The 9482-nt window shown below is 47.2% G+C and overlaps 1 protein-coding gene across 3 annotated transcripts in view; it reads right to left on the bottom strand.

The window, feature by feature from the left end:
- Positions 1-9482, bottom strand: part of LRIG1 (leucine-rich repeats and immunoglobulin-like domains 1) — a 115422-nt gene that overhangs the window by 65655 nt on the left and 40285 nt on the right. The window lies entirely within an intron of this gene.

Here is a 9482-nt window from a genome sequence, read left to right as displayed (position 1 = left end):
CAGCTTCTCTGAACTCTGATGAAGCCTCCAGACGTGTCTTCCAGGAATATATCCATATACACACATACTTTTTCACGCAGACAATCTGAAAATCTTCTGCAGAACCAGAGATGCTCCCCAAGCTCCCTTCCCACTTGAATATTCTATATCTGTACTTCCATAATTCTCAACTCTTAATGGAAGGGGAAGCCCAAAAGTCAGAACACAGCTCGCCTGGGCCATCCCCAGAGGCTCTGGAATCCAGCTTCCTTACATGGATGTGTATTTCCAAATTGGGGAAGAGACTTCAAAATCAGATTTGCAAAGTGAGCCCTGAAATCCTTAGGGTAGCCAAAGCACAGTGATCAGGCTTTTTGACGGGGGATGGGCTGGAAAGAAATGGTATCTGAGATGCAGAATCAAGGATAATGCTGGTTTATCTTATTCTTGTTTTTTCACCCAATATGTCTTACACAGAGCACCCAGTTACGGTTTGAGGACAAGGCCACTGAAATGACAGCTGTATTCATACAAGTTTACAGCGAGTATTTGCTTGAATAGAATAATCTGGTTGTCTGCCATCTTTTATAGAATGAATGGGGAGGGGGAGGAAAAGGCCTTGAATTATCCCATTCGCTTTCTTCAGTGCCAAAGCTGGTTAGAGATGAAGCCTGGCAATTACTGGGCTGAGGGACACAGAATGTCTATTTCAACAGCTTCATGACTGAAGCATCTGGCGGAGAGAAAGCAGATCTGTACCACGTGGCAAAGCCTTTCTCCACTTAAAGGGCCCTTGTTTGTGTGCTGAAGTAGACGATTAATTACTTTAACAGTCTCTAATCTGACTGCCCCTAAAGCAGACTGCTTCTGCTTCACCTTTTATCTGTCCACCCCTGCTGTGATCCGTTTCCCATCTTGGTGCAAGGATGCTGAAAACTCACCATCTGTCGGAATCTCTACTAATAAATTTTCACAGTACCATAAATGTACATATTCCTCGATGAGATCCTCAGATCTTACCAGGGCAAGGAAAGCTAAGGTCAAGGGCTTGTTGCCAAGAAGGCAGCTTGCTTACAAACTCTTCATTTCTTAGAGATTTATTCTAAAACGCAGATGCCTGGCGGGGGGGGTGTCATAATAATAATAACAGCAGCTAACTTACTGAGGGCTTATTATATGCCAGGCCTGACTCTTGAAGGCTTTTCAATATATTAATCTGTCCTTAGAGCCCTACTAGGCAGGCCCCATTAACATTTCCATTGTATCAATGAGGAAACTGAATCACTAAGACGTTAAGTAATTTAACTGAGGTCACCAGCAGTAAAAGGCAGTGGCCCTGGGGGTCAAGCCCCGAAGTCTAGGTTCTTAACCATTACTTCCATTTATTTATAGCTGCAGCAGCAACTCTACAGCATTATGTAACTGCATTGTCAGACTCTGGGTTCAGAACCAGGCGCTAGTACTGTTCTCTACCTCACAGGTGAGGTCTCTAAGTGTAAGTCACCATCCTAAGGTGACAGAGAGAGAGGGAGAGAGAGGCCTGGACAAGAGGTGAACAAAGTACAAGTGCCAGCCACGGGAGAGCCACAGCTGAAAAGGCTAGCAGGCAGCAAGCTTACAGCCTTATAGTAACATGGTAGCTGTCTTTCAGTTGTCAGTAAGGACTTCTCTGCAGGAGAACTTTGGCTGATTGAGTTTGGTCTCGGGCCACCCTGCTGTACACACAACAAACTGCTCCACCCAACTCCTAGGAATGATAACTGAACAAGGAAAGGGGGCATCGTTAGCGTATCTCAAATCGTGACCAAAATGCTGGAAGCAGAGCGTGCAGGTGCGGCCAACAGCGCTGAAGGTACACAGGGCATTTCAGGTCTGGATCAGCAGCCCGGAGTCAACAAAATGAGGCAGAAATCGCAGGCTCTGATCAGCAGGGCTGCTGGATTTATGAAAAGGTCAGAGGGAACACAGAGAAGAAGATCTGCAAGGCTAGCTTACTTCTCGATCATTTCTATTTCAAAAGAAGGGCAAGTAAACCTCAACCAGCTCCTCCACCACTGGCTCTCTGCTCGCTCTGTCCCTTGTTGAAACCAGAACACTACCCTCGGAAGGCAACAAAGGCCCAACTCCCGCTGAGACACGACCAACCTGCCAGCCTGAAATAGAGGCCGGTCAAAAACAGCACCACCTCCAGAGCCAGCCAAAGAAGGGCCTCGGGACATTCGGCACAGTCTCCATGTGTAGGGATGCTGTCAGAATTTAGGACTGTGTTTGATGAAATCTTCTGAATATCTAGGGCTGTGCAGTCTTCCCCCCCTTCTCATTCCCTCCAAATCTGCTTCCATTCAAAGGCCCTAAAAATTCTTCTTAAATATCTGGCTTCTATAACTGAAACTTTTCCTGATGATTTAGGACCAAGAAATGCTCTGGAAGCATCAGACCGTGAACAATGGCCCAGCCCTGCAGCTGGGAAAGGTGTGAAAAAGGCATGGGGTGGGATGGGGGGAGAGCTTTGCATAGACCGCCTCCCCATCCCCCTATTCCCCATCCCACTCTTGGGGCAGAACCTGGATGTTGGCCTTTCCCAGCCTTCCGGGCCCCCTCAGCATTCTCTCTCTGAAACTTCCATTTACTGGACTTGGTGAAAGGAAGTTTTCACATCATGCAAGATGCAGAATGTTAAAAAGGATGCTTCAGAGAACTTTTATTACTGACTGCCTTAATCAAATCAGGCATCAACAAACAATGAAAAACAAACCCACAGGATCACTTTGAGTTATAGCCCTTTCTGTTTTTTAAAAACGGTTTGGCTCTAATTACTTACTGAATAGCTGATATAAGTACACAGTGAAATTCCAAATTGTTTCAAAAAAAGAACACCAGGAATATATATTGAAAGCCACCACTGCCCCCGCCCCGCCCCCTGGTTTGCCTCCAAGAGGAAGCTCCAGCTGTAGGCTGCTGCAGATGAACACAAGGTTTTCTTCCACACAGATGCCTGTGTCTTACACAGACTATTCTGCGCCAGTTTCCCCTTAGTAATAGATCTTGGGGATCTCCCTAAATCTTTTAACCAGAGGTGAAGTGCTCCTTTGCTACGATGAATGATATGAATGAGCCACAACTGACGTAGTTGATTCACTAATTTTCTAGACGCTGGTTGTTTCCAAACACAAAGTGAGCTGCCATTAATATCGGTCAAAGTTGGGCTGGGGGTGCCACATCAGTTTGTTTTGTTTCTGAAGTGGGAGAAAGTCATCAGGTAGGAGCCACTGTGGAGTTAGGAACACTTCATCAATAGCCGTTACCAGTGCTTTCAGCTACTCGAGAATAAGGCAGACTACGTTACTGACTTTGGCAAGACTTACAGTTTGCATACCAGCTGGACAGGTACAGGTATTTCAGTATCATGACACAGAATGCAGTTCCTCTAAGTCAACACTTAGAAACGACAATAAAGGCAAACACTTCTCTGAGTGCCAGGCTCTGTGCGGAGGATTTTCCGTGCCATGTGTCACTGAATAACATGTCAGCCCTTGAAGCAGGGCACTAATTCATCACCTCACGTTAAAAGACGAGACTGAGACCAAGTTACCGCACAGCAGAGCAGGGATTATTAGGAGGAGATGATACAGTTCAAATGTTTCAATCAGACAGACCCGGGTCCATTTAACCCTGAGCTAATCCCGTACCAATCAAACGGCCTTCAGTGGGTCACTGAACCTCACTGCGCCTTAGCTTTCTTCACCAAAAGTGCAAAGGACAAGCCCTAACTCCATAGAGTTTTGGCAGGATCTGGCTGAAATCACTCAATCTAACAGCCCAGGAGAGAGCCAGATATATAGTAAATGCTTAACAGGTGGTGGTGATTCACAGCCAAAAAGCAGTGCCTCAAGTGACACCCCCTTATGATTTCAACCCTCCCCTGAAACACACTGCACACGCGCACACACAGGGGCAGCAGAAGCCTGGGCCACCACAGGGCGAGCCATAAATACCCAGAGGCAGGCACGCTCAGCCTTTCTCGGCGCCTTCAGAACCTTTTAGGTCAACGGCCCTGGAAAGCACACGGCAGCACCCACGTTAGGCATTCCCGGGCCAGGCAGCAGTAACGCGATCCGAGCGCAGTTCTGAAGGAGGACGGTATAAATAGCCCCTCTTATTAATAGAGGAGCCTCGCAGTCCAGGACTCCTGGCTGGAGGCTCTCCCTGGTGGGCTTTCCTCAGCGCTGCGGGCAGTGACGACCATGTGGTCTGGCGGCAGCTGCACCAACATCCTCAGGTCCTCCAGGGGCCCCCAACCGGCTCGCTTTCTCTCTCCAACTGGCCCACGATGCTCTGTGGTTGCCGGCCTCCAAAATAAAACCACTGCTAAACCACCGACCACAGCTTTGCCAGCCTGTGGTTCCCCTCGTGCTGAGGTTTCCAGACTCAAGTGGTGGCTGGTGGCTGTGCAGGTTTCAGGAGAACTGACAGCCCCTGGAAGACTCAGTTAATTTAGAAGCAGTGTGCCCACTGTGATTTTTTTTCTTTTCTTTAATATGCTTCTCCATCTCCCCACCCATTGCTCCTCACTGCCTCTTCCTGCCTGCACGATGTATTAGGATTCCCTTCAGGAAAGGACTGGATCTTTATCAATGACAAGTTCCACTGCTCTGGGCCCTGAGGAATTTGTGTCATCCATCCCACAGTATGACACTGGGGACCAGGGGTAGTCATGCTGGTAAAGGGTTCCCCCTATCAGCCCCCAAGGATTTGTATCTTAACAAGCCACCCAGCTCAGTGGCGGGGTGGGGGGGTTGTGGAGGGCAGCTCTGGGGTTCTCAAAGTAGTAGAAGATAAATAATATACAGTGTGCCCCTGGGCTTCCCAAGTGTCTCAGTAGTAAAGAAACTGCCTGCCAATGCAGGAGACGTGGGTTCAATCTTTGGGTCAGGAAGATCCCCTGGAGGAGGAAATGGCAACCACTCCGGTATTCTTGCCTGAAAAATTCCATGGACAGAGGAGCCTGGCGGACTACAGTCCACGGGGCCGCACAGAGTCGGACATGACTGAGAGACTGAACACACAGCATAGAGCCCTGCCCATGTACAATGCTCTGGAAATCAGATCCAATGAATAGTTACTGTATTTGTAACTGGATAACATGTCACTACGCCCATGTTCCAGAGGCAGCACAGAAGGAAGTACCTTGTCCGAGGACTCAGTCCAGGTAAGGGGCAGAAGCAGGACTCCAAGCCAGGTTTGCCTACTACCAAACTCACATCCTCCCAGTACACGACACTGTACTCACAAGGAGTGATCCCTCTCTTTACAACTCCCACGCCCGGGAAGGCTGTGCTGCCACGGAGAGTCTGGGATAGGAGTGAGACCAGGGACTCCAGGCCTCACTCCCTCATTTACTAGCTATGCAATTGCAGCCTGGTTCCCAGGCTCCGCTCCACAACTGTCTGAAAATGTAGAAATGACCATAAGGAGCAGAGGGCTTTTTATTAGCACAATAGCCAGCTACAGTCAACTTTCCTGAGTGCATTAGCTGGAGGAAGAGGAGAAGAAACACACAGTAGAGAGAGGGTAGACGACGGGGTCGAGAAATCTCACCCTGTCCCTAAATCCAACAGGAGCTCAGAAGGAAAAAAGCCAGAATGTGAAGGGAGAAGGGAAGGTGGGCTTGGACAAGGTGATGTGGGTTTGGACAAAGAGTCTGGAGGAATCAGAGGAAATACTAAGTACCTCGATAGAGAAGACCAATGCAGTAAGAGTGACAGAGGAGATGAAACACTGGACTTTCCATCCTTTTAAAATCTTGGGTGGAAGGGTGCAGGTTAAGAAGAGGGGGTGGGGGGTGAAGACAGTGCAGCTTCAGGCTTAAATACATAGCGCAGAAAGTGAAGAGGAACTAAAAAGCCTCTTGATGAAAGTGAAAGAGGAGACTGAAAAAGTTGGCTTGCTGCTGCTGCTGCTGCTGCTACTAAGTCGCTTCAGTCGTGTCTGACTCTGTGCAACCCCACAGACGGCAGCCCATCAGGCTGTCCCTGGGATTCTCCAGGCAAGAACACTGGAGTGGGTTGCCATCTCCTTATCCAACGCATGAAAGTGAAAAGTGAAAGTGAAGTCGCTCAGTCGTGTCCTACTCTTCGAGACCCCATGGACTACAGCCTACCAGGCTCCTCCGCCCATGGGATTTTCCAGGCAAGAGTACTGGAGTGGGGTGCCATTGCCTTCTCCCAACATTCAGAAAACTAAGATCATGGCATCTGGTCCCATCACTTCATGGCAAATAGATGGGGAAACAGTGGAAACAGTGGCAGACTTTATTTTTCTGGGCTCCAAAATCACTGCAGATGGTGACTGCAGCCATGAAATTAAAAGACACTTACTCCTTTGAAGGAAAGTTATGACCAACCTAGATAGCATATTAAAAACAGAGATATTACTTTGCCAACAAAGGTCCATCTAGTCAAGGCTATGGTTTTTCCAGTGGTTATGTATGGATGTGAGAGTTGGACTGTGAAGAAAGCTGAGCGCTGAAGAATTGATACTTTTGAACTGTGGTGTTGGAGAAGACTCTTGAGAGTCCCTTGGACTGCAAGGAGGTCCAACTGGTCCATCCTAAAGGAGATCAGTCCTGGGTATTCATTGGAAGGACTGATGCTGAAGTTGAAACTCCAATACTTTGGCCACCTCATTTGAAGAGCTGACTCACTGGAAAAGACCCTGATGCTGGGAGGGATTGGGGGCAGGAGGAGAAGGGGACGACAGAGGATGAGATGGCTGGATGGCATCACCGACTCAATGCGTGTGAGTTTGGGTGAACTCCGGGAGGTGGTAATGGACAGGGAGGCCTGGTGTGCTGCGATTCATGGGGTTGCAAAGAGTCGGACACGACTGAGTGACTGAACTGAACTGAACTGAACTGGAAATCAAACAGATTTGAGTTCAACTCTCAGCTTTCCTGGAGCTGAGATTGTAAAGAATCCACCTGCAATGTGGGAGACCCAGGTTTCATCCCTCATTTGGGAAGATCCCCTGGAGAAGGGAATGGCAACCCACTCCAGTACTTTTGCCTGGAGAATTCCATACACAGAGGAGACTGATGTGATATAGTCCGTGGGGTTGCAAACAGTTACACTCAATTGAGTGACTAACACTTTTCTCAGCTTTACCAACCAGGTGACACTGAACAGGTTTATTTAATCTCTCTGAGCTTCCATTTCCTCCTCTGTAAAGTGGAGAAAATGACTGTAAAGAAAAGAATTTAAATCACATAGAGCTGGTGTCAGGATGAAATGAAGCCGTCTTCCTCTAAGGCTGAGTGTGGTGTTACTGTCATTGCTGTGCTGTTGTGATTCGGGAAATTTATTTTTAAGACTAACCGGCATCCCCAGTGAAGGACAGGTGCAAGTCAGATGCTCTCCGTTCTAGATCTGGGTGGGGATTAAGTTCCATAAAAGCACCAAGTAAAAGGGGGATTAAAAGCCGCAGGTCAAGGGAACCAAACCAATTGAAACTGGATGGCTGTTGGGGGAAGAAACAAATGGCAAGAGAGAGCTAGAGAGAACACAGCAAAGGCTCACGGGAGCATCAACTGTGCCCCCAATCTATGGCGGGGCTGATGACATTGGATCCACAACATAACATGACCCCCAGGGCCCCCCGGGCCCCAGACCCTGGCCACACACCCCGCCCTCACGCACACCAGGCACAGTGGCCCTCGTCCTGGTCCTTCTGTGAGGGCCTTGTCTTCTATTTGCAGCTCATCCTGTCCACACCACTCACATTTTCTTGATCTGCCTGTCAGTCACCACCCTGAGCACTCCAGCTCCATTATTACCTCTCTAAAATCAAAGGAGAAAATCCTCCCCTGACCCTGTTCTAGGCCCCCCAAACACGTATGACTAGTGAGTCTCCTGGCTTCCTTGTTCCCCACATGTCTTTCCCTTTTTTAATGTGGTTCTGTGACAGGCGAGGCTTGTCTGAGGTGCCAGGATTGTGGGAAATGGGAACAGCATTCAGGGGGCTACCAAGAAAACTACGAAGCCAGAGTAAAGACTATCTGAATGTAGCACTTTTAAAATTTGAAAGTGAATGCAAAACAACACTCATTCAGAGCAGAGTATGTAAGTTTTCAAACCAAGATATGATCAGCAACAGAGCCCTGTCAAGCCAGACAGGAGCCTGGGGCAAAAGGAAAAATAATCAGTTAAGCTGATTCAGACTTTACTTAAACTTTCTGTATTTTTTCATCATGGATTAGTATTATTTTATTATTTGGCATTCATTTTTCTTTTTTCAAATACTGCATTAAGGTCCTTTATCTTGAATGCTTAATTTTTTTTTAGAAGCCCCTTCAATCCTGCACCACTGGCAAATGCCTCTTACCTAACCCTTCCCTCGCTCTCTCTGTCTGTCTTATTCAGTCCTGTGCCCCCAGCAGCAGAGCAGTGCCTGGCACATAGGAGGTACTTGAGGAAATAGTGAATGAAAGCCTGAATGATGCCCTAAGAAATAACATGATTTTTGTTTTGTCCAATTCGAAAAGAAACCACTAAGCTCTGAGACTCAGCATACAGAAGTTGAATACAGTAACCACAAGTGGTTAAAGACAGCCTGGATCAAGGGAAAGGACTGGGTTATGGCCCAAACCGGCTCCTTGAGGGGCTGGGTTTATCATTTCAGGTGGCTGTGGTGGGCTGTCACACCCCCACGAAATTCTTAGGCTGAAGTTCCAGCCCTCAGTACCTCAGCTTGTGATCGTAAGTGGAGAAAGGGTTTTTAAAGAGGTCATATGGATGAGTTCTAATCCAGTATGATTGGTGCCCTTTTGACAGGAGGACATTTGGACACAAAGAAGAGGCACCAGGGAAAGGAAAGGCCATGGGAAGAGGTGGCCAAGAAGGTGGCCATCTGCAAGTCAAGGAGAGAGGCCCCAGAGGAAACCAACCCTGCCAGGACCTTGATCTTGAACTTCCAGCCTCCAGAACCCTGAGAGAATAAGTTGCTATTATTTAAGTCACCCAGTCTGTGGTCTTTTACTAAGTAAACTTGCATAATGACCCACTTCCAAACTAGTCCAAATCACTGTGACCCTATGGAAAAATAAGGGCCCTGGACAAAGTATTTCCAAGCGTCCCTTCCAACTCTCATCTTCCTTTAACTTGGGAAGTTGGAACCTTCTTTAAACAGACCTGGAAATCATAAACAGCATTTTGGAGAATCTGGAGATGGTGGTAGAGAACACAAGTATTTAACAAATTGCATCATCTGATTAAATTTCCTTTAGATAAACCCTCAACAATAGGATCAAAAAATAATAAACAAGGATTTTTTTTTATCAGTTACATGTAACAAGTAAAATATATAAAGCACTTAATGTCTACTAAAAATAGAGTAACAACAGGAGCGAATGGGTGAATGATTTATGAAATATCCATGCATAAGTAGCTTTACATAAAAATTGAAATGGGATAGTAAAAATCTTTTAATTTACATGACAAAGTATTCAC

This window comes from Bison bison, unplaced genomic scaffold, assembly GCF_000754665.1.
Source record: "Bison bison bison isolate TAMUID 2011002044 unplaced genomic scaffold, Bison_UMD1.0 scf7180017864304, whole genome shotgun sequence".
Taxonomy (NCBI): Eukaryota; Metazoa; Chordata; class Mammalia; order Artiodactyla; family Bovidae; genus Bison; species Bison bison.
This window is presented reverse-complemented; position numbering and strand designations above follow the sequence as displayed.